This window comes from Alligator mississippiensis, chromosome 2 (assembly GCF_030867095.1).
Source record: "Alligator mississippiensis isolate rAllMis1 chromosome 2, rAllMis1, whole genome shotgun sequence".
Taxonomy (NCBI): Eukaryota; Metazoa; Chordata; order Crocodylia; family Alligatoridae; genus Alligator; species Alligator mississippiensis.
The window spans coordinates 167246328-167270774 of record NC_081825.1 but is presented as its reverse complement, the minus strand read 5'-3'; the positions used below and the strand labels follow the sequence as shown (position 1 = coordinate 167270774).

Genomic DNA, 24447 nt, shown 5'->3' with positions numbered 1-24447 from the left:
AAGATCTCGGAGGAGCTGGGTAGGGTCAGTTTGCCCCAAGTGGCACAATTTGCCCCATACCAAAGTGTATGTCCAGACACCTGTGCTGAAGCACAAATCTCTGGCTTGAATTTGTGGTGCCGCTACTTGAGCTGGTGCAACTGCACATGCCTGCATGTGTGGATGCACCCATAAAGACCAGGGAACGTCATAGTCATCTGTAGAAGGATGGATATGGTACCTATCTATAAAAAGAAGGGAAAAGGGGACCAAGAGAAATAAAACCCAGTCAGCCTAACTTCATCACCACGAAGAATACTAGAAGAAATTATTAAAAAATTGATTTAGAAGCAGCTAGAGAAAATTAGGCAATAAGAAACAACCACCATGTATTTGTCAAGAACAAATCATGTAAAGCCAATCCTTCCTCTGTTGAAAGGACAACTGACTTAGTAGATAAAAGGAAAGCTGAAGAATACCTTGGCCACACCCAGTTGAGCACCGCCATGCAGTTTGTGACACTGCAGACACATCTTTGGTATCACATACCACACATTCAAGTGTTCTTTGTGCTGCAGCATGGGGGTACTTTTGATCCTGGGAGATCTTGGGGGTCAAAACAACCTGTACAAAAACAATGTGGAATGGTACACACAGGGGCAGTGTGAGCTGCCCAAAACTGGAGCCTGGCCAACTGGAGTCACACTCCAGCTGCTGGCCAGGATCCAAGAGGCCCCTAGTACCCCAGGTAAGGCTGCTGGGGCCAGCCCACTGCTGGCCCCAGCCTCCCCTACCTCAGCCAGGGTAATCTGCCCATGCCAGAGGGCACATGGCACTGACCTTCCCAGGGACAAGTAGCAGTGGCACACCTTCTTCCCAGCGAAACAAATGTCCAGACTTGTGTGGACATGGCTCTTTATTTTAGCAAGGCTAATGACACTTTACCCTTGTATAACAACTTTCCCAACTATATAGATGGTCCAATAAAAGATATTACCAACCCCCTCCCCCCAAAAAAGACAACAATCCAAACCAAAACCCTTGTTTTTCAGAGTTTTCCATTTGACATTGTGAAAACCAACCTTGGATTATATGTCCTACATTAAATCATTAAGAATCGGTTACACAATTTGTTGAAAAATTGTGCTCAGAGATTGTTTATTGTCAGACAGAGGTTTGAAATGGGGTCTCACATGGGGTTTTCTACTGGGTCCAGTTTTCTCAAATACTTTCATGAATGATTTAGATGATGGGATAGAAATAATGTATTTCCATGAAGCTGGGAGAAATTGCCAGCATGCTGGAGGACAGGATTATAAATCAAAATTATAGAATTGTAGGGCTGGAAAGGACCTAAAGGCTGTGTCCTCACATGCAGGCATGTGCAGTTTGTGGCACAACAAACCTCTTTAACATTAAAACATACCCCACACTACAAATTAGCAGTGTGGAGGCAAAATTTGCTACTGGGATTTCCTGGTAGCAAAATAAGTGGCGCAGAGCATGCAAATGTGATGGAACAAATGAAGGCTTGGTCCTCCAGTGAGATGCTATGGCTGCCAGCCAGAGCATCCCTACTGATCCATTGTTGCCCCTGCTGCTCCAGCATGCTGCATGGTGCACTGCTGCAATCAAAAGTGCAGCAGGGCTCACAGCTACCTGCTGCTGAGCCTGTATCACACCCAGGGCCTGTCCTGGCCCCACAGAGGCACCCAGGCCAGCTAGGCTGCCTTAGAGCTGGGCACATGGGGCAGCTGTGCTATTTCTCCATAGGCCTGGCCACTGAGGCCTGGGTCTTGCAAGCAGGGCCAGGACCTCTGCGTGAGGGCCACCCGGGCCACAGCTGCAGGCACCAGTGAGCAGCAGGAGGCACTGGACCCCACTGCAGGCAGCATGAATGACTGTGGTGAGGCAAGTGGAGGGACCCAGCTGCAGGAGTCTGCCCAGGCCAGGCACTGGGGACCCAGCTGGTAGCCCTAGGAGTTTACTGTCCTCCTGGTCATTTGGGCCCAAGAGGCTACACTGCAGCAGTTCACCCAAGGACACTAGAACAAGCACATTTACCAGATGTTTGATATACTGACAGCCAAGCAGGGGCCTGCCAAAACATGGCAGCAGTGCCAGAGCAAGCCCAAGGCATTACACAGGCGATTTCAGGTGTTGCCTAATGTCAACCTGCACTCAGAGGTGGGGCGATCCACCATGGCCCTCTATCAGGAGCTGGTCTGAATCATTGAATCCACAGCCATGGAGTTCCCCCACTACTCCTTCACGCCTCAGGGGAGGAGTGGAGCCTGCAGCGACCAGACCTGTGACCCAGACAGCCCCAGAGGCAGGGCCTTCCTCCAGGCCTGAAACAGCACCACTGCCCAGCCATGCTGAGAGCGACAGCAAGGATGGACTCACCACAGTCCATCAGCTACATCCAAGCTTGAGATGACGAAGGACTGGCAGGTCCCCGGGCTGTTGCGTGACACCAGTGGGCTTCTCCCCACTCCCAAGGAGCAGGCTGTGGTGCTGTGCAGATCAGTGGAGGCCACACCCCAGAGGCCTTGCCACCAGGCCTCACCACCATCTGAGGCCAGGTCCGGCTTCAGGTCCCCACCTCCAACCCAGGGTTCAGGAACCGCAGTCAAGGCAACTGCCTGTCACCACAGCCTCCTAAGTCCCGCACAGGGTATGGGGAACTGTGAGCCTCTTCCTGCCACCCACCTTTCTCTCCCTTCTTGTGCCATATAAGCATCCCAAGCCCATCTCTGCCACCTCCCTCCCCCTCTCCCAACCCCCATTCCTCTGCTGTGCTGGGGCCCCTTGCCAGCAGGGGCAGGTCAGCCTCTTCCCCTTGTCAGCACTCCCAACTGGATGGAGCTGGTCTTGACCATGAAGACAGGGGGAAGGTGATGGCATCTCCAGGGCCACATGCCGATCAGGTCACAGCTCTGCACCTGCTGGAGCCAGTGCCTGAAGGCCCATGGGTTGTCGAATGCCACATCTACAATGATAGGGGGAGAAGCTGGGTGGTGGCTGTGACACTTGTATCTTGGAGGATCCCTCTAGGTGGAGCTGTGTGCAGAACATGGGGAAGCGGGGTTGCAGCCCTTTGGCCAGCAGACCACCTGGACACAGAGTGAGAGGGGATTTGTAGACCCCAAGATGGTCAGGGTCCAACCACATTGCCAGAGAAAATTAAGCTCAGTGTCACTAAAGAAAACAAAAGAACTAAAATATCCACTGCAAAGACTTTAAATATATCCTGTGCTAATCTACCTCACTTACTGTCCCCTGTAGCCTTTGATCCCCACTACCTCACATTGCATTTTTATATATTTCTCACAGTGCATTTTCATATTTCATCTGTCTCATCTTTACTATGGCATTTTGTATTTTATATTTTATACTTTTAAACTCATAAGGAATATACTTCCTATAGAATGAAGTTACACCCTGCACCATTGTTAAAACTGCATTGAAATTGTAAAGTGATAAAATCTGTTGAGTGAATGTGAGTGAATGATGATCATCAGTAGACAACAGCCTAGCCAAAGGAACTACATTTTAAGCTAATCAAGCTAAAGAACCGATTCCTGGAATTTGAGCACTCACCCTATGGACTATTCCTGTAACCCATGGCAAAACAGCCATTAAGTCGGTAAGTCAAGGGTGGACTCCCGAAACTTCAGGTGCCAGTAGGCAGAGACCCCTGTGACTAACAGCTGTTAGGTACTACTCAAGACTCATGTGGGACAGCAACCTACAGATGAGGTAGCCAAGATGATGCTGGGGGATCACACAAGTCTGCTAGAAAGGTATAAAAGGCAGTGAGGCATGACCCTCAGTGGCGCCATCTCATCCAACACCTGACCTACTGAGACAGAAGGCCAAGCAGGCAATCCCCTTCTGGAGAAGACATCACCTTGAAGGAAGCTGACCATCAATGGCAGACTCCAGGGCCTCGGATAGGTAGATCTACTGACACCAGCGCTCACAATCACTACAGCAGCCACTACACACTATCCTACATGGGTTTGAATGAGTGAGTGCATGTGTGTGTGTGTGTGTGTGCGCTATGGTGACCAGTACCACCCATAACTCAAAGTTTGCAATTATGATTTTAGTGGTAACTTCACATCCTGTCCAATAAACTAGAATTTATTATGATCCCATTAGTTGGTCCTTTGTAGCCAACAATACAGTCCTGATACGCTTGTCATTGACACCGAGAATAACAGTCTTGCAGTTGACTACTTTTGTCTTGAAATTACCTTAGTTCAGGCAAGCGTAATCAGTCAGGTGTGGGTGTGATGGGAGCTCCCTCTATGGGCCTGGCACTCTACTCCTGATGATGGCTGGTGCCCTTTCTCAGCCTCCTGTAACACATAAACAACCTCCTGCCCATGACACCCCTTTCTGCCCCTCAGACAGAGCTGGTGGGTCTACTTTCCTGGTTGTTCACTCCCACAGCCCACAGAGCACAGCTTTAAGTCAATAGAAAAACCAGAAGCGGGAATTTCAGACTTTCCCCTTATCTATCAAAATGACCAGAATGTTTATATATTTCAAATACTGCCTTTTTTTAAATCCACCTGTTCATTTAGGCCTGATGGTCCATAAACTTCCCTCTACCATGATGTTCACACAGCTTCAGGATGAATCACATTCTGACTGCTCCACTGGTGCAGGTAATTTATTACTTTCAAAATTTATTGTTCAGCTTGTTTTGAGTCAGTGAGTTCTACTAAGCAGCCTATTAATCAATACAGAGTTCCTATTAGGTATAATGACCACAAGAGGAGAGACCAGCTCACCCTTGCTTATGGAACTCTTTCTAATCTTGCTAAGATCAGCCATGCAATCTTTGCTGCTGCTCCCAAGAGGAATATGCTATTTAATGCCAGCTAAAATATTTCTATGTTGCGGTGGGGGGGGTGGAGGGGGGAGGAAGAAAGGAAGAGGGCTCACTAGTGTCTTCTGTTGCAGCACCAGTAGTAGGTGCATGGCCAGCTGCCACTATAGTGATGGCTACTTTTGTACCCTCCCACATAGGCAATGCCCAGATCTGTTGTCCGTCACCCCTATTCAATTACACTACTGTATTGGGTCTTTATATATGATACACCTGAGCCCAGTCTCCCATATCCAAAACCAGCCAGTACCAGTTGATTCAAAGGAGTTTGGTGCCTAACCTGAAGAGATGCTTTTGAAAATCCCATTAGATGTCCAGCTTCATTTGTAAGTGTCTAAATACCTTTGAATATCAGGCTCCTGAGAGTCTGTCTTGATTAGTTTTCAATGAGACTTAGGTTCCTGTGTTTCTAAATTCCTTTAGAAAATGGAATCCAGGTTCCTAAGCCACTTGAGCACTAAGTAATTCTCCCCATCCCTCCCCTCATGGTAAAATGGCCATCATGGCATAAACTGAGTAACTCAGAGTATTATGGTGGGGAATATTTCTCCACTTCCTTTCTTACTTGTATGATTTTGTGACAGGGGGCAAACTCCCAGCTCTGGTCACAGTGTGGGCCCACCCACCTGTCTTTGGGTACACCGCCAGCCTTACTCACCTGCCACACCTTTTGTTAAATCATTAAGATAATACTAGGTTGGAGGCTGCCCGTCAAGCGCCCTGGTACCAAAGGGCAGTTCTCACATGACTCCAACCTCCCCTTTATCATGTCCCATGCCTTGTATATGTCAATCCTGAGTTGTTCTATACTTCAGATTGAGGCAAAGCCAAACTTAGCACATTGTTAGGACTCACTCATACTGCCCTGTTCTGGGCCTGACACATACCACTCCCCTCTCACTGTGGCCCCTATCACTCCACCCTCTCTCACTGGGCCTCTTGCACTCTTGCCCTTTACCAGGCCTCATTCACCCCGCCCTGCTCCCTTGAGCAACCATGTGGACCATCAGGCTTATCCCTTCACTCCTTGGTCAGCCTGGTGCAGCCTTTTGGGCCTCTCCCATGACCCTCATCTGCATGGTGACCAGGCAATTAGCCAAACACTGGGCTAATTCCACCCCTGGCCTTCATCAGATAACACAGCCCACTTGTTCTCAATTTGGGGCTAGTGACTTGCCCCTTCTACTCATGGCTCCCTCTCTGCTGCCTCACTCAACCTCAGGACCATTGTGGCCTCAGGTGCCCGAAGGCTTACCTGGGCCTCCCCACATGCCTCCATTTCCCTGGGGCCTCAATACACTCACCCCCTCTCTGGGGCTCCATATAGTCACCCCCACTCTGGGGCTCAACACATTCCTCCCCTCTCTAGGACCTCAATTTATTCATCCCCTTTTCTGTGGCTTCAACACATTCACCCCCTCTTTGGGGCCTCCATGCACTTGCTACCTCTCTGGGGCCTCAACATACTCATCCACTCCCTGGGGCAGGGTCTTCCACCCCTATGGGCTCAGTTGCTATTCCCATGAGCACGCCTGGCCCCACTACTGTCTTGGGTCTTACACCCCTACAGGCTCAGGTGCCTCACTGATGGGCATGCCTCACCCCACTACTTACTCTGGGCTCAAGTGCCCCTCCCTGGGCATGCTTGGCCCTACTCCTCTCCAAAGCTGTCAACCCACTGAATGGTGGGGGCTAGGGTTTTAAGGCACCCCGCCTTGCCTTTCACTGGGGAGGAAACTGGCCTGGCATTTCTGGGGGACTGTCCCACCACGGGCAGTCCCACCAGACCTCCCTTCTCCAGCAGCGTACAGTTTTCAGTCATACTCAGGACCAGGAGCCTCCTGCCATCCCCATAACTCCTTCCCTTACCTCCAAGATGTTCCGAGCAGCAGCTGAGCCAGATGTTGCCTCCTTGGCTGCTAGCAGCAACCATTGCCCCAGGCCTGAGAGCCAGGATCTTAAAATGGCCACCTCATAAGGGCTGGTCTGCATCTGTCTGCTGCCTACTCTCCTTCTTAAAGTGGCAGACACCAAAGGTGCTCTGCCACCCACCTTCCCCCTTAAAATGGTGCCTGGGGAAGGCTTTCCCCACTGCTCACAAAGCAGGTTCACTCAGAGCCTGCAACAGCCCTTAAGTGGTGAACACCCTGTTGGTGGTCCACCAGAATTTTTTTTTCTTTCTACTGGGTGCAACTACACATGCTATTAGCACAGAGCAATAAACTCAGGTGCATATCCCACCAGAGTTTATTGCTCCCAGATGCCATGTTTACATGTGCACCTGGGACTGGAGCAAGTTGAGCCAGGTTAGAGCAGCCCTGGCTGGCAGGCGGTCTGGGGGGTCAGCCTGCCAGCCCAGAGCTGCTCCAACCTGGCTCAATGTGCTGCAGATAGGCTGACTGCTCTAGTGCTCCAGTGAAGGACTAGTCAGCAGGCAGCACCACACTGAAGCACCCTTATGCCCCAGGCAGTCCCATCAGTGTCTACATGTGCGTTGCTGCACAGTAAATAATGCTGCTGCAGGATAGTACTTGTATTTACAAGTACTAACCTCAGGTGGTGCTTATTAGTTTACTGAGACCTAATAGGGCCACATTTGTAGACATGGAGACTTTACTGCAGAGCTAATTAGACTCTCTGCAGTAAAGATTTCACATAGACATGCCCAGTGTAATGCAGTTAAAATAAAGCAGCAAGTTTCTATCTCACAGTACCATGAGTGGGTTAGTTTTAGACTGAACTGAGCAAGCCTTTTACAAAACTACTGTTTTATTCTATCTAAACCTAGATTAATGGTGCCTTGATCTCACCGGGGACAAAACCATTCTGTGCCACAAAGCCAGTCATCCAGGAAATACAGAGAATCCAGGAAGTGTGAATTCTGTAGAAACAGTCTAGGAGTTAGGCTAGCTCATACTATCTGGTGGGGTAAAACCAAAAGAGGCCATAATTCGCTACAGAAGACTTCTAATACATACACCACACCCTGTAAGCAGATCTTTATGTAATATTCTGTCACAGGACACTAAGGGGTGCCTGCTCCTTTAAGGGCAGGAACTGTATGGCTAGAGAGCCTGAGGAGCTAGACAAAGCTCCACAGCTGCAGGTTGCCTGGATAGCAGGCTAATGGGGGAAATTAGCCTCTACCTGCACCTGGTCAGGTGACTGGAAGGAGTCAGGGCCCTGGGCGCACATAAGCCCCAGGGCTGAAGCCAACCTGGGTAAGTTTTTGGGCAGCAGCTTAAGTGGAAGGAGTTCTTATAGAGAAAGCTACTTGGAGATGTTTGGCTGACTCTTCTGCTACTGGTAAGATTAAGGGGCTATAGGAGCTCATAAGTGCTTGTGGGTAAGAGGCACATTATACGGAAAGAGAAGCTTGCCTTCTCAAAAGGGATTGAGTGTGGGCCCCAGGTTATTGCTGTGTTGTAGCCCAGGGGCTTCTGTTTTCTGTTGTTATTCATACCGGTGGACTGGACTGAGGCTACTGGGGAGGAGGAGGCCTTATTGGGGCACACTATAGTGTGGAGACTCTGGTGCTAGAGGGTGCAGTGATAGGGCCTGCGGAGAGCCCAGCACCAGTGAGAGTGCACAGACAAGGCTGCAGAGAGCCCAGAGCCAATGACGGTGCACAGACAGGGGCCAAGGGCTAAGTGATGACAGGAGGCCAAGCTAGCTCAAGACCTCAGAGAGACAATGAATAAATACCACCTGCAAGGCATGGGGCATGGTAAAGAGGCAGTTTTGGAGCCATGCATCTAGCCTATAAGGCTTAGGGAGTGGGGGATCCAACAACCCACAGAGTTTAGAGGAGTCTGTCAGGACTGTGACCGAGCAGCAGCTCAAGGGCAACCTCCTCATTCATTATTTAAACCAGCAAGATATGGCAGGTGAGATTAGTAGGTGCCCATAGGGCAGAACCAGCATGGTCATGGTGCTCTAGAGACATCATAGCCATCCCTGTGGAGGCTGGTAGGGTGACTGTATTTGGATCTTGGGGAGCACTGGATTTGCCGCTGAATAAAGGCTGTAACCTGTGGCCTAGCAGAGCTGCTAACCATAAGGCAGAATGACAAATTAAAAGTAACATTGCAAGATGATTAGGCAAGCAGTATCCTAACAATATGGTAGTGTGTAGGACATATGACTTATTGTGTAAGGAGAACAGGATACAGCCCACCAGCTATCGTCAGATGATAAAGCATCTTGAAGATGAAGAAAGAGTCAACAACAAATGACAATTGACCGAGAGGAGCTGGGTTCACGGTCTTGAGGATGCGCTTAAAAGGCAAAAGGCATGCAAATGAATAAAATGCATAGGCAATTTCATGCTAATGAAGTAAACAGAGGCAGAGCTTGAGATAGGAGGGAATATGGGTGGCACAAAGGAGGGACCAAGGTACAATAAATGTTAATAAGTATAAACCAAGGTGTATAAATATGGAAAAAAAACTAATGTTCACTGCAGGTCCCCAGTTTGCTGGACCCTTGCCTGAAGCTGTCTCCATTCTGAATAAAGCTGTTGTGAGCAATGTGTGCTGGTGTTTGCTCCCTGTTTGCTCCCTGAGCAACTAGATCCTGAGCAATTGGATCGTCATCTCCCTAGTCGTTGGGTGCTGCGTGGAGTCAGGGTCTAACAGAGGCCATATTTTGACATATTCCTATATATAATGAAGTTATCTGAATAATGTGGCTGATACTTAAAGATACTACACACTCCTATACGCTCTACACCTTGTTTCTTAGCAACAAAGGTAGAGGGTTTGAAGACTTATGCTTTTTAACTCCAGGGGGATGCTCAAATATTACGTCGATGAAGAACATTTAATTAAACATTCAGATTTAGTGGGCGTGTCTACACATTCAGAGGACTGTGCAGTTGTTACCGAGCAGTTCCGATGCTACACAGCTATTTTAACAGCTACTGCACAGTAGCTCATTGTTACTGCATAGTAGCGTCAGCATCACAGTTTGTGCCCGGCGATGTTATATCATTGTAGCAATGAGCTACGGTGATGTAGCCCATTGCTTCGGTGATGTAGTGTCTTGTGTAGATGTGTCCACAGACAAACAAATACATATATAATGTTAGAGGCAAGGATTTTCATGGGTGATTATATTTTATTGGATAAGCTGCATGGTTGAGATAAACTTAGACATACTTTTGAATGCATGGGATTCTTCATCAGGACCTGATGAAGAATGCTACCAACTGCATGGTGGGGATAAAGTTAGACAAACTTTTGGATTATGGATTCTTATCCCATTACTTGGATTTGCTTTTGTGATACCTTTGTTTCTAAGGGTTATTTGCTTGTATGCCTCTCCCAGAATTGTCCCCCCTCCTCCTTCCCTGTTCTACCCCTCTCCCTTTTCTTTTCCTACCCTTTGAATTTGAATCATACACCACTTTTTATATACTGCTCCATGCTGCCCTTTCATAGCATCTGATGAAGTGAACTCAAGTTCACGAAAGCTGTGCTTTTATATATATCTTATTTAGTTAGTCTGTAAGGTGCATATCTGCCCTGCCTTCTAATTCTAACAAAGCAAGGTCTGGAAGAGACGAGAAACAAAGCTGGAACTCAACTTACACCCATGCAAGGAGCATGCTCCGACATGCTGGAAATCCAGCGCATTGGAGCTGACTTGATTATTCAAGTCTGCTGGATCACATAAATTGACATGCTGTGGCAGCCTTGCACTTCATGTATATCAGGGTGCAGCGCACCTTCCCGCTGAGAAAATGGCAGCAGTGCACTTTGAAGTAAAACAAGTTCAGTGTGCTTTAGTTCAAAGCACACCAGTACCATTTTCTCAGCATAGAGGTGCACTGTGTGCTGCTACATTTGTTCACAACACAGTGCCAGTTGCTTTTAATTAGTGCATCTCACTAATTAAAAGCACCCAACGCTATGTCGGGAGCATGTGTAAAAATGCCCGAAGGTTTGTAGAAACCTCTTTGCTTATTTTTAGCTGTGCTCTTTGGGACATCAGCACTCTGACCCTCCTTCTCCCCTGGTGTTCTGACCATTATGAAATAAAACTATTTACAGTAACTGTTTACATCAACATGTGCTCACACTGAGCCCAGGCCCATTGAATGAGGCCTGAGGCCCAAGAGGCAATAGGCCCAGAAGCCCAGTAAAGGAGCCGGGTGTTGAGGCCCCAGTGAAGGGCAGGATATTGAAGCCCCAGTGTGGGGTCATGGGAAGAAGGGGGTTTACACTTTAATTACAGTGGTTCTGAGAGCCCTTCTAATTAAATTGCCACAGCATCTTGTGTATCAGCTTCAAAATGGTGGCAGGGGAGCTTTAACTAAAACTCATCAAATGAGTTTTAGTTAAAGTGCCTCTGCCACCATTTTGAAGTGTGGGAACACTGATACGAGATGCAGAAGGCTGCTGGAGCCCGGTAATTACCATGCTCTAGGAGACTCAATTAATCACGCCTGCTCTGACATGCTGCAATTACAGTGCATCAGAGCAGACTCTGCGCTCGTGTACAGGCACCTGGAGGTACAAAATTTAATGCGCTTTACCTAAAGTACATTTATGAATGTGTAGATGTGCCCAGTACCTGAAAACTCCATGAACCACATGGTCCTAGTAGGTACTAGGCCCTAGCCCTTTTCCAAATCAGGCCAGTGTGGGGTAACCAGGGTAGTGTGGGGCAACTAGGGTGGGGCAACCAGGATAGTTTCCCTAGGTGCTGACTTGGGGTGTGCCTGTGGCCTGGCTCAGCAACAGCCAGAAGTCATGATTGCCTGTATGTGTGGAAGCTGTCCTGGGCACCCAACTTCATTGTTACACCTCCAAATCAGGCCCTATATTCTAAGGGACTCCCAGGATCAGTCCTCAGGCAATTAAATATTTTAACTGAATTACTGTTTCTTACAAGTGGTTCTATGATAATGTATTTGCTCAAGGCAGAGTTAGGGGCAAGGTAACAATTCCTGTTAGATAACGAATACATTCTTGTGATTCTGAAGTTTGTGTGTGTTAGTCACAGAAATTGTATTTTCTGAGACCGACAATCCCAAATGTGTGGAAAGATATCATATCAGTTGTCACATACCTTCTCAGATAAATAGGGCATGAAAATAACAGCTGCTCTTGTCTTATTCTGAAATCAACTTTTAAATCACAATGGGCTCATCTACAAGTGTCCCTACAGCACCTTTGTTATTGTGCTGTCATTTAGTACTTCGTTTTGGAAGTACTAAATTATGGCACAGTAATAGACTGTACCACGCTATGTGCCTCACATGGTTATTTTTAGTTGCCACATCACTATAGCAATGTACTATAATGGAGGAACATGTTGCTATGGCAACATAGCTGCAGCACCATGGTTTGCAAACGCTTGATGCTATGTCGCCATAGCATGTTGCTATGGCAACTGACTGTCACATGTGGACATGGCCAGTATATTCCAGATTTGGCCTCAGACAAAGTTGGATTTCCAGGGATGAATCTCAAATTTTTGTTCTATAAGCTCAGGCTAAGCACAAATAAATAGCTTTTATAGCATTATGATTTGTTCTGAAGTTACAGCAAGAGAGCTGGCTAGTAGACAAAACTGCTTAAAAATATAAAATGGATTGTTCTGGTCTATTCAGAACAACTGCATTAGTAAACATCTTTCTAGACACACTAAAGCAACAACAAAGCTAGACAAATTCTCACTATAGGTATCAGAAGTTAAAATAGCAGCACTTTTCACTTACACATTTGTGGAGAATGCAAGTGGAAATCCATGAAATACTGCTGTCCCACTATTTTTTAGAGTGGTATCTCTCAGAGATAGGTAGGGCCATGTGTAATTTGCCTTTACTCTGAAGCTTTTGCATGCTGTAAAATAATGATGACTGTAATTCTTCAGCTGCAAGGTTTTCAGGGGCATTAGCAGCCTGAAAAATCTCTCTGTGGCATACTGTAGCTGGGCAGTTCTGTGCCCTAGTGGCAGTGATGCTGGCTCAACAGTGGTGGCAGCTGCCATTTTTGCACAACCCTGTACATCAGTCACCCCCTCCCCCTGCTTTAGCTCTCTGGCAGTTTTTGCAGGTGGAGACTATAGAGCTACAGAACTAACAGTAGAATCCCCTTCAGACTATAAAAGGGATTCTGGAAGCGGTTTACAAGACTCCATTGGAGACTGCAGCACCTCCTGTGACTGGTGGTGAAGGGATTCCTGAGAGCAGAGAAAACTGAAGACATGAAGAATGTACTGAACAAGTGGTTGAAAGAGAAAAGAAAGACAAACATCTTCCTCATGAAGGCCTCCTGGGTGGAGGAAAGAGAAGAATGTTCCTCTTACTTTGCTTGGAGGGAAGGGAAAATAGTATACCAGGAGCGTGGGGCAAGAGGGGAGTGTGGCTAACAAAGACAGAAAAGATACTGAGTGTGGTGAAGGAAATGTAACAAAATGTATACTCCAGCAGCATGTTGCATCAGGGAGCCCTTGACTTCTTTTTGGTGGGGTTAGAAGTGAGCTTGGAGGAAAATGAAAGGCAGTAGCTGGAGAAGATGTGGACGTTGAAAGAACTGTGGGAGGCAACCCAAATCTTCAAGACAGAAAAGTTCTTGGGGAATGGCAGGCTTCTGGAAGAATTTTACAAGATTTTGGGGGACATACTAAGCTTGAACCTGTTAGCAGTGTTCCAGGAATGTCTGGAAATGGAGCAACTGGGGGCAGGTATGAACACAGGAATAATAATGCCATTGTACTAAAAAAGAAGAGTGGGGAAAAGCTAGAAAACTGGAAGCTGACAATTTTATTGAATCTAGACTGTAAGATAATGGCTAAAATGTAAGTAAATAGATTTTAAAAAGTCATGGGAAAAGTGGTCCACAGTGACCAAGCTTGCACAATCCCTGGCAGAGTACAAATTATGATACTGGTGCTAATAAGAGATAGGAGTTGGTACTATCAAGCACAAGGATCGAATGTGGCACTCCTAAATCTCGATATAGAAAAAGTATATGACTGGGTGGAGCAGGAGTTCCTGTTTTGATGGGGGTCCCAACAAAATTGTTAAATTTGATTGAGACTTTATACAAAGAAGCATGTTGTAGAGTAGGAGTGAATGGTCATCTAACAGAGGAAGTCAGGGTCAGATCATGTGTGAGACAGGGCTGACCCCTGTTGCCTTTCCTATTCATCTGTGCCATTGAGCTGTTGGCACAGAGGATCAGATGGATTGTGTGATTGAGGGCATGCCAATCACTGAAGGAAAGTACACACAATCAAAATGCATGTTGTACATGGATAGTGTTAATATCTTAGCAAGAGACAGCATGTCCCTAGACCAGGTGATAAGACATACAAATAATATGAAAAGGTGCTGGGGGCAAAATTAAGTGTACAAAAAAGTAAGTGTCAGGTGGTAGGGAAGATGGAAGAAATGGAAAACCTGGGGTTACAGGTCACAGTGGACCAAATGAATATATTGAGATTGGAGGTGGACACACAACTGACAACTGAAGTGGCCTGGGAGAAGATAAAAGGGAAAGTGAAACAAAAAGGTGGTACATCCACAAGCTGTCAATGACAGGATGGATAAATGCAATTAAGGCAGTGGTACTTCTAATCGTACTGTATGTAGGCATGGTCTTCCCTCTGTAATGGTCCTATTGGCAAAGACCTGGCACAGTCATGACAAATGTGGGCTGAAGCTACGTGACAGATGTTAATCACCTGATCTGAGGTAGCATGGGAGAGGAAGAAGGCAGGCCACTACACTTACATTTCAAAGTAAAACCTGTAAGACTGGAATTTCTAAGAAGAGGCAAGAGACAGAGACATTGAACATGTGAGAGTCATAAGAGACATGGGATATGTGAGGCACCCAAGGGGCAGAAGGGGGCGAAGATCTCTATAAAAACACAGGCAAAATTGAGCCTGTGGAATCTCCTCATCATCACCTAAGACAGCCTACAGATCTCCCAGAAAGACTTTCTGAATATGTGGCTGCAAGGAGACACTCTGCCCTCAGGATTAGGTCAGACCTGTGCAAGGCTTTCTGTTGTCTTTTTGGCTTATTATGCTGTATTTTAAGTTTTAGGCTAAGCTATGTGTACTGTTACTGTGTCTTATTGGGCTGTGTCATAGCTTAGACAGAGTTTTTCTGTTCTTTGTCACATATTTTAAATTGCAAATTGCTGTGTTCAGTAAATGTTCTCTTCAGGGAACAGGCTATTCTTGTTCAAGCATTTTTTAATTCAATGCCACTACTTAAAATCTAATATTTATTAAGTCTGCTAACAGTCCATCATGTGTAGGATTCCATGGGGAACTGATGGTATTCTTTTGGAAAACCAAAAGGGAAAAGCTTGAGAGAACACCACTGTACAAGGAGAAAGGGAGTGGAGGATGGGGCTTCCTAGATGTGTTGTTTGTTTGTTTATGCAAGGTATGTCAGTCTGTGCTGCACTGGAGGGGTAAAAGGGCATACCTAATGTTCTGGGTTTCTCTGGTACTATGCAGGGACATTACTGCATAAATATAATGTATGTAAAAGGTTACTTTCAGGGTTTGGGCCTGGATAATGCCACCAGTTTATGAGAAGTTTGTAAAATTTGTGAATCGGTACAGGATGCAGACAATAGCCACAATAGAGTTGGTAGAACATAAAAACAAATCAAGTCCTGGGCCAGGGAAAAGGAGACTGTGGCCCCAGTAGGGAGGTTCATAGGGAAAGAGGCATGAACAATTTGGAAGGGGGTGTTTGAAACAAGCTTACAGAAGCAGCACTGGGACTCTGAAGCTAGCACATTGAATTGTTCTGGTATAGGTGCTTCGTTACAGTTGGGGATTGTAAAAGTGGAATGCCCCAGACATATGTGCCATGGGAAGAAAGCATATGGCATGCAATGTGGGAATTTCAGTTTTGGGCGCTGCAATTCAGGAGGGATGTGGACAGCACTGAGAGGGTCCAGAGGAGGGCCACCCACATGATCAGGGGACAGCAGGGCAGACCCTACAATGAGAGGCTACGGGACTTTAACCTGTTTAGCCTTCGCAAGAGAAGGCTGAGGGGGGAACTGGTGGCCATCTATAAACTCACTAGGAGGGACCAGCAGGGTTTGGGAGAGACCCTGTTCCCGCTTGCGCCCCGCAAGGTAACAAGGAATAACAGCCACAAATTGTTAGAGAGTAGATTTAGATTGGACATCTGAAGGCACTAATTCACAGTCAGGGTGGCTAGGAGCTGGAACCAACTTCCAAGGGAAGTGGTGATGGCTCCTACCCTGGGGGTCTTTAAGAGGAGGCTTGATGTCTACCTGGCTGGGGTCATTTGAGCCCGGTTTTCTCTCCTGCCCAGGGCAGGGGGTCGGACTTGATTATCTACAAGGTCCCTTCCAACCCTACTTCTATGAATCTCTGAATCTATGAATTTGTGTTTGGGCTTGAGGAAACTTGGGTGGTATCACTGTGGGACACAAGAGAACTAGGTAAGGAACAAGTGATGAATTTATGGAAAAGAGAAGAATGGAGATATCTAGGAGGATGAAAAGTTGATGAGGCCTGGGAAGTGACAAAGCTATGGCTGCAAGACTGGGGTTGTCTAGGAAAAGACACAATAGGGGCTAAGACAAGACATAGATGGGATAAGGGGTGATAGATGTTAATAGGTAAGCCTATTAAGGCGATGGGGAATAATGCAGTTGTATGAAACAAAAACGTCCAGGCCCCAGGATTAATGGGAATTTGGGGAAGAAAGAAATCATTGAAAAATTTAAAAATGTTCTGTGGTTTTGTTGTTCTTTTTTTGTCAAAGTTTTGGAAGCTGATGGAAACATGTTTTAAGTTTTGATGGCTTATTGTTTTGCTTCTTGGTGATGGAGTTTTTGTAATTTACTGTAAGCTGATGGCAGCAGGTTTTAAGTTTTGGTACTTTTGTAATAATAGAAAAGAGTCCCTGTCAGTATATTTGCCCAGTATGGGCCATGTGTTTTACAGGCATGCTCAGTGGGCTGCATTCAATCAACTCATAGTTGGTTTTCATCATTAAGCATGAGCACATGCTGTGTGTGGCATCAGTTTAATGATAGACCGTATATTCAATGCGGTTTTCTTATATGCAAATATAAGATATAGGTTTTTTTCCCCATGCCGATGTAGAGGGAACCTTGTCTTATATTCATGCAAACATGATATAACAAGGTTTATTGATGGAAAGAAGAAATGGGACAACAGATTTAGGAAACCCTTAATAATAAGCAGCCCACCTCAACACACTAGTAGCAGTTTAGCACAGTCAGTATGTTACAAGTTCTTTCTTAGTCCCACACAGGGTGAATAGTGTAGCCAGTAGAGCCAGTGTAGCTGCTAGCCCAAAGTTTCTGTCCATCCCATCCTGTTCCCTGCCTCACCACCACTGGGGGTGCTGCTCCTCTGTTGCTGTCATTGCTTCTTACCACTGCTGGGGGGCACTGCATTGCTGCTGCTTGCCACCACTGGGAGGAGGATGCTGCTCCACTGGTGTTTGCCACCTCCAAGGCTGTTGTACCATTGCTGCTTGCCAATACTGCGGCACTGCTCCTCTTCTGTTTACCAAAGCCCACCCAGGTCTTTTAGACCTTGGGCAACCTCAAGGATTTCAGATTTTTTTTTTTTTTTTTTTTTAGAATCTACCTGACCAACTAGTTCCCACAGAATGTCTGTTCTTTAGAAACAAGCAGGTAACAAGACCAGCCTGAACCCACTGAAAGATTTTCTACATTAGGAATACTTACCACTTCATGGCTTACAGCATCAGTCCCCTTACGAACTTTACAATTTAAAAATGCAGGTCACATAAGCCTGGCTTCTCTGGCCTCTTACATTATATTCAAAGTGTTAAAAGCAGTCAAAACATGTTATCACAGTCAAAACAAGCACAAAAGAGTCTATTACTCCCTTGTCAATGCATTTCAAGAGGTAGGGTGATCATCCATCTTGGCTGAGCTGGGACAGTCCTGGATTTAAGAAGACAGTCCTGGATGGCTGAGAAGAATTATAATGGAAGTCCTAGAAATGCAGGGGTGCAAGGCAGAGCATCACAGCAATATGGTGCAGTGTGGTCCAGCTTGCAAGCAGCAGGCAGGCACAGTCGCCTGCCTGGAAGGTGGCCTGGCCTCCTGCCAACCTGTGAAAGGGCAGGTGGACAGCATCTTGGATGTCAGGAATAAAAGTCCCAGTTGTCTGGGATCTTCTTATGGTCAGCCTACCAACAGGGGATGTGCAGATAAGGGACACAATCCCCCATAATCCAACCTGACATACCAATGGGGGTATGGAAAAAAGCACCACAGAGAAGTTTTAATACAGATACAGTAGCGCCAGGATCACATAAGCAAAGGCCAGAAGCCTACCTCTGCTCCCCTCCCCTGCATTAACTTTGTGGGCAGCAGGTATCTGAGACCATGACCTAACCATAGGGATCCTCCAGGCCTTGAAGTAACCATAGCCAGCAGTCCGTCCTGAGACTGAGTCCAGATAAGAATCAGTAGTATCAGCTATGTGTGAAAGGTACAGCATGTAAGAGAGCCACAGGACCTATGTTTTCCCAACCTCTTATGTAGAGTTGATGTTTGGGTTTGTCACATTATGTCTTGTTTCTTCCTTATAGTAAGAAACTCATCAACATCTATGTTTCCAAGCTGCTGTGTAGTTGTCATATATGGGTGTTTATATGTATGACTTTGCATTGAACACATTGTTTCAATGAGCAGTAAACTTAAAAACTACAGGCAGTCAGCGAATACCTTATGTACTGCTGCAAGAAATTAGAAAGGAGTTTGTTATTGATTTACAGTTTGGTTTTTTGTTTAAAAATATCCCTAGCATAAATATAGCTATTCACTAAAGAAACTATGGTTAACAACGAGTAGTGGATAAAGTGTAATGATAAAATCAGATGAGAAACCCAGAAAAAGAATAGCTTAAACATTTCCTATAGCTAGTCTAAGACAACAGATTGAATAATTGTAAGGCCAGAAGTTCTGTTTTATCGCCTACATATCACAGGCTTTGTTTTAACTATTAACAAATTAACAAAACTGCGGAAAGTTAAAATTAACCAAATGAATTGGATCCTTCACATTTCCACTTCTCATGTCACATCACTGTGCTATCAGCAAAGAAGCTAGTGGGATGGATTCATCCCAGTTATTACCTCTCCTACTCTGTTAAAATCCCAAATTAAGTACCAAGTAGTGTCTGTCCATGGGGTATCATGGCAGCTCCATAGAAGCCAGATGCTATGTTTGAAAATGTGGATGTATGATGTGATACATTTTCTTTGTTCTTTCTCCGACTTCATACATATCTAAAGAAGGACTTTTTGTTGTCCTTGATTCCTGTGGCTAGCCTGAGTTCAGTTTCTGCCTTGGTTTTTCTGGTCCGCTCTCTACAGGCATGGGCTAGTGCTGTGCAGTCCTCCTTGGTGATGATTCCCGTTTTCCATCTAGTGTAGGCTTCTATTCTTAGTTTCAGGAAGTGCAAAAGTTCCTTATTGAGCCAAGGGCGGTTCCCAGCCCGCTGACTGCACTTCCTGCGGGACGGAACGGACTTTCCTTCAGCTTCAAGGATTGCGTTCTTACGGAACAACCATTCCCCATGGACTCCCCTTTCTGAGGGGCCGTGGTATCTGAGTGCCTGACTGACCAGTGTTCTGAGTTTGCACAAGTCAGCCTTCCCAAAGTTGAGGATTTCTGTTTTACTGAAGGATTTGCCTACCCTCTATTGGACAGAGAAATGATCAGTTCCTGGTCGCTGTCACCAAACTTCCCCTTGATCCTCAGATCACTCACCAGGCCAACCCCAAGCCTGAACATCCTCTCCCTGATGGCCCCAGCTGCATCCCACCCATCCAGGGTACCCCACCCATCCCAAGACCCAGAATACAGCCACCAGACCAAGCCACACACCTATCCCTAAGTGCACAAGCTCCCTAAGCACCTCAGCCGCTACACCCACCTACCACCCAACTTGATGATCTGCTTAGGTTCCTTCTGACCCTACCAACTATGAAAGTACAGCTGCTACACCCACCTACTAACCAATCTCCTGGCTGCATTAAACCAAACCAGCTCTCCTTTCCCCAAAAAGCTGAGCACCCAATGCACTCACAACCCCTTAAGTCTCTACACTTCTTCTGACCATCACAGGCTGCACTACACTAGCCCAAATAAAACCTCTTTCCAAACAACTGACAACTCCTCTCTCAAGCCCCACATCTCCATCCCCTTAAGTCACAGGCCCACAAACTTGTGATTGAATCAGAGTGGGTGGATAGTGGGTAGTCCAGGGGAAGGTTTAGAGCTAGAAAGAGAGAAAGAGATGGGGATAGTAGAGAGATAGACAGAGGGATAGAGAGATAGACAGACAGAGAGAGAGAATACAGAAACACAGAAAATGTGAAAACAACTAATTAAAAAAATTAATTAGTATTTCATTTTAATCTGTCCCAAAGACTTTCTGAACCTTGCTGTCTAATTCAGTGCAACAGACACAAAGAACCACGCAGCCTCATGGTCACACAAACAATGTTGAATACCTCTATGTTCTGAATCCCTGCATGCAACATTTGAGATTAGAAATTCATTATCCAGCCTGTTCTCTGGTGAACTCTGTTGAAGCAAGTGACTTGTGTCATTCATTCATTAATTACTTTGATTACTTCAGTAGGTTTCCTCAATTTGTAAGGGACTAAAGTGTTTAAAAAAGCAACCTTTCTTCACCTTCTGACATCATCTCTAATGTAACCCTCCTGTACTAGTCCTCTGGGTAAGAAAAATTTTGCCTCAAACTAATTGAACCATATTCACATAAGAATTGCAATCCAATAATTGAAAGCAATAACAACCAGAACAAAATTGGAAATGTACTGCCATTTACTAACTGGAGTATAGCCCAGAGCAGTTTCAAATGAGGAAAAAGGGTAAAGAGAGAAAAAATGATTTAACCTTGCACAAGGGTCAGTAGCATGGTCAGGAAAAATGCCCTAGAGTCATGAATCCAAAGTTCCTTTTCTAAGAGACAGAGATATATGAGTTTCCCTGTTCAGAAAAGGAAAAGGAGATATCTCTGTTTACCAGCTGCTGGAGAGGAATAAGAAGTTATCTGTGCAAGTCCCACCTGTTGTAACCACTTGATTCCACTGCCCTCCTAACAACAAAAATATCACCTACGTGTTCTTTTTCCAAATGCTTAACACCTCCAATTCTACTCCCTAATGCTAGGGCCAAGTTTACACACTTAAACCAGTTTAAGTGATCAGAAACTGGTCTAAACCTGTAACAGAACATAAGTTCAGTGGTACATCAACCAGTTTCAAAATGTCTGAACCTGGTTTAAGATACACCTGGTTGAATGTAGTATCAGACTTAGAAGTTTCATAAAACAGTTTTACCTAAATCATTTGTCTCACACCCCTTCCTTGTTCAAGTTAAATCACAGTGCCCCAGCATCCAAGCATGCTTTCCAGCCCTGGGCTGGGCTGGGCTGGAGCTATTTATTTAATCAGCATGGAACCAGTGATACTACAAACAGCGCATAGCACTGTCAAATGCATTTTATCTAGCAGAATCAAAGACAGAAGGGTATTGAGTGCACATTTGGCACAATGAACCATAGTACTTTTAAACAGCAATGTGCAAACACAAATCACAGGAGTGATACCTTATAGCCTGATTATTAATGGACACGAACACAAATGTTCCTTACCAATCACTGAATCAAGTCCAGGGCTGAGATTGTTTCAAGGCGGGGTGGGGGGGTGGGGTGCAATATAATCATTACATTCTGAATAATGTGGATTGTGTCTGGTTGTGGGTGGCTCCAGGTCTGTAAGATGGGAAGCCATATACAACCACAAGGGAAGCCCTCATCCTTCAGAGCCCAAAGTACCATTTCAAGAGAGGTCAGGGGTAGTGGAGAGTGGTGTGCCATTCTGAAGGTGGGGGAAGGAAGGAGAAATGTCATTTAGGTTTTGCCAAGTAATTATTGCATTAGCTAATACAAGGGTTTAAAGGCAGGAATTCATTCTCAGCTCCCTCCAAGAAAAGTTTCACCTGGATGTTTTAATCAAATAACCTTCTTTCCCCAGTGCATATAAACCAATTTCAAAATGTCCCAAACCACTTTGAGATAAACCAGGAAGGAGTCTGGGACAGACATGGCATAAACCGTTTTGAGCCAAATCAGTTGAGTCTGATACTACATTCAACCAAGTTTAAGTTAAACCAGACTCCTCCAGCATCTCTGGCCCATCCAGAGCAAGGACAGGCAGGAATAGGCAGGAGCAGGGGTCTGGCCAGAGAGGGGTTTAATTCTCCACTCCCTGTCCTACCACCAGAGACCCAAGCTGGGCCAGTTCACCCCAGACTGGCCATACCCTACCAGCACAGCTTCCCTGCAGCTGAGGGCCTGCTCTAGTGCCCTCCAGCTCCCTGCCCACATTGCCTCAGTCCAGAGGGAATGTCTTTACTGCTACAAACCAGTTCAACCTAGGCAGGTTAAACTATCCTGCAAAGATTGCTTCAATTCAGGCTCTGGCTTTTTGAATGCCTGTCCCTAGTCTTAAGGTCTAGGTAGTTGTAATTCAGAGGTTGTACCCCTAACTCCCATGTCTTCCACTTAGTTTTGTCACTTGGGGTGCCTATAGACATGCAACAAGGCATGTGAGAGCAGACTTGAGTGTGATACACGTGATGCTGGAGTCTGTTGAAGCATGGTATTTGCCAAGCTCTAGCAGTGTCCCTGCGCTGGAAAAAGGTGGCCAGTGTACTTTAACTAAAGCTCTTTCAATGAGCTGTAGTTAAAGCACCCCCCCTGCCACAAGTTATTAACTACAGGAACAACTTACCTGGGGGTACGATGAATTGTCCCTCTCCTGACTCTCGCGTGCCCCTCATTCTGTGACTGTGTAATCCTGAGGAACGCAGATCAAACAGGACCCGGCCTGACTTTTCTTTTTTCCTTCTCTTTCCTTGGAACAGTTTGAGACGCTGTCTGAAGATGCTGGACCAGAAGACGTGGGAGTTGACACGGGTATGCTTGGGGAAGTGATACTGCCTAAGTTAGGTGATGTGCTCAAGGTCACACAGGAAGTCTGTAGCTAAGCCAGGAAGTGACTCGAGGGCTCCTGAATCTGCATTCATTGACCTCCTCAGAGACCATCATTTCTGCCCTACCTACCGTCTCCCATGCAGTGCTGCAGGAAAGAGACAGTTAGCTGCTGACCTTCAAGCATGAAATTCTGCAGAGCTTGGCCACAGCAGAGGATCCAGTCAAGTTGGTTATCAGTGCCCCATCCTAACACACACCTTCAAAACACATGGCTTATTCACTCTGCTTGTACACTCTTTGGCTAAGTGCAATCGCTGAGTGATTACAAGAGTGGACTGGAAATCCAAAGGTATTTCCCTGTACAAAATCAAATCCTGTCCACAAGAGAGGCTTGTTTCTTGAGGAAGGGCATTGGACTAAATGACCTTTGTGGACACCCTTGCTTTATTCTTCTATATTAAGTAACTGCTCTTTTTTCTCCACAGCAGCTGGTGCTAGTATGCCAAAAAAACAATCTTCCTTCTTTAAAAAGATATCGAATGCTCTGGTCAGAGTGCGCTCTCTCCTATCACTTTGCCTACCGCACAACAGGATATTTCCGACATCTTAAATCTGTATTAGGAAAAATAAAGAGTTTGGAAAAATTGGGGTCCAGTGGAGGCTGCTAATTGTACTTTGTGAGAGTTTGAAACTTCATTCTCATGTAGTTAGGAGGTTCCTTTCAGGATGTGTTATTCAGCAGTTAAGGTGCACTCCCAAGTGGATGGCTGTGCCACCGGAGGGGAGATGGAGACAGAAGTCAGGAGCCAACCTGTTGAGCCCCCCCAGCTCAAATCTGGGATCATGCCTGGTATGCAAAGGCCAATAAAGATACCAGGGGTGAAAGTATAAAGAAGATTTTTTGCTAGCAATAAAAGGTGCAAGCGGAATAATTTCACATAACAAGCACACAGATTTCTAATCCTAAGCATCTTTTATACAGGGGTTTTGGACCTTCATAAGCATCCTTGTTTGCTAATTGGCTATAAAGGAGTGACGCAAGGAGTTCTTTACTGAGCATGTCTCTATACCTGTGTTTTAGCTATGTATCTCATTAACATACATGTATGTTTCATTAGCATACTTTTTCCCCATCTAGGGGCGTGATTTTTAGTATTTTAATGAGCTCTTTGACCCAGTACTCTGATTCTGCTTTTGTTTTCAAGCCTCCTTTATCTAAGACTGTCTCCTCCTTATCATTGCAGATGGGCATTCATCACATAACATTCACTTTTGCTTAGGCTTTGCATAGTAGTTTCTAGGTCACTCCTTACAAACTCAACCAGCGGGTTGTGCCACAAAGGGCCAGAGCACTCCTTGAGATAATATGAAGGTGCCACCTAGTAAGGGTGGGGGATTAAAGCCAGCAGATAATGCCATTTGGAGAGGGCAGCATTCTCCACCTGCAATCACTGAGCCATCAGAAGGTCCCTGAAATCAGAGGTGCTGACCCGTCCTTCTCCACGCCAGTA

The 24447-nt window shown here is 45.9% G+C and overlaps 1 long non-coding RNA gene across 1 annotated transcript; it reads left to right on the top strand.

Moving 5' to 3' along the window:
- Window positions 1-8088: 8088 nt before the first annotated feature.
- Window positions 8089-23584, top strand: LOC132248376 (uncharacterized). Its single transcript, XR_009459555.1, has 2 exons — window positions 8089-8188; window positions 22867-23584. It is a non-coding gene; the product is annotated as an uncharacterized LOC132248376 (long non-coding RNA).
- The last annotated feature ends 863 nt before the right edge of the window (window positions 23585-24447 follow it).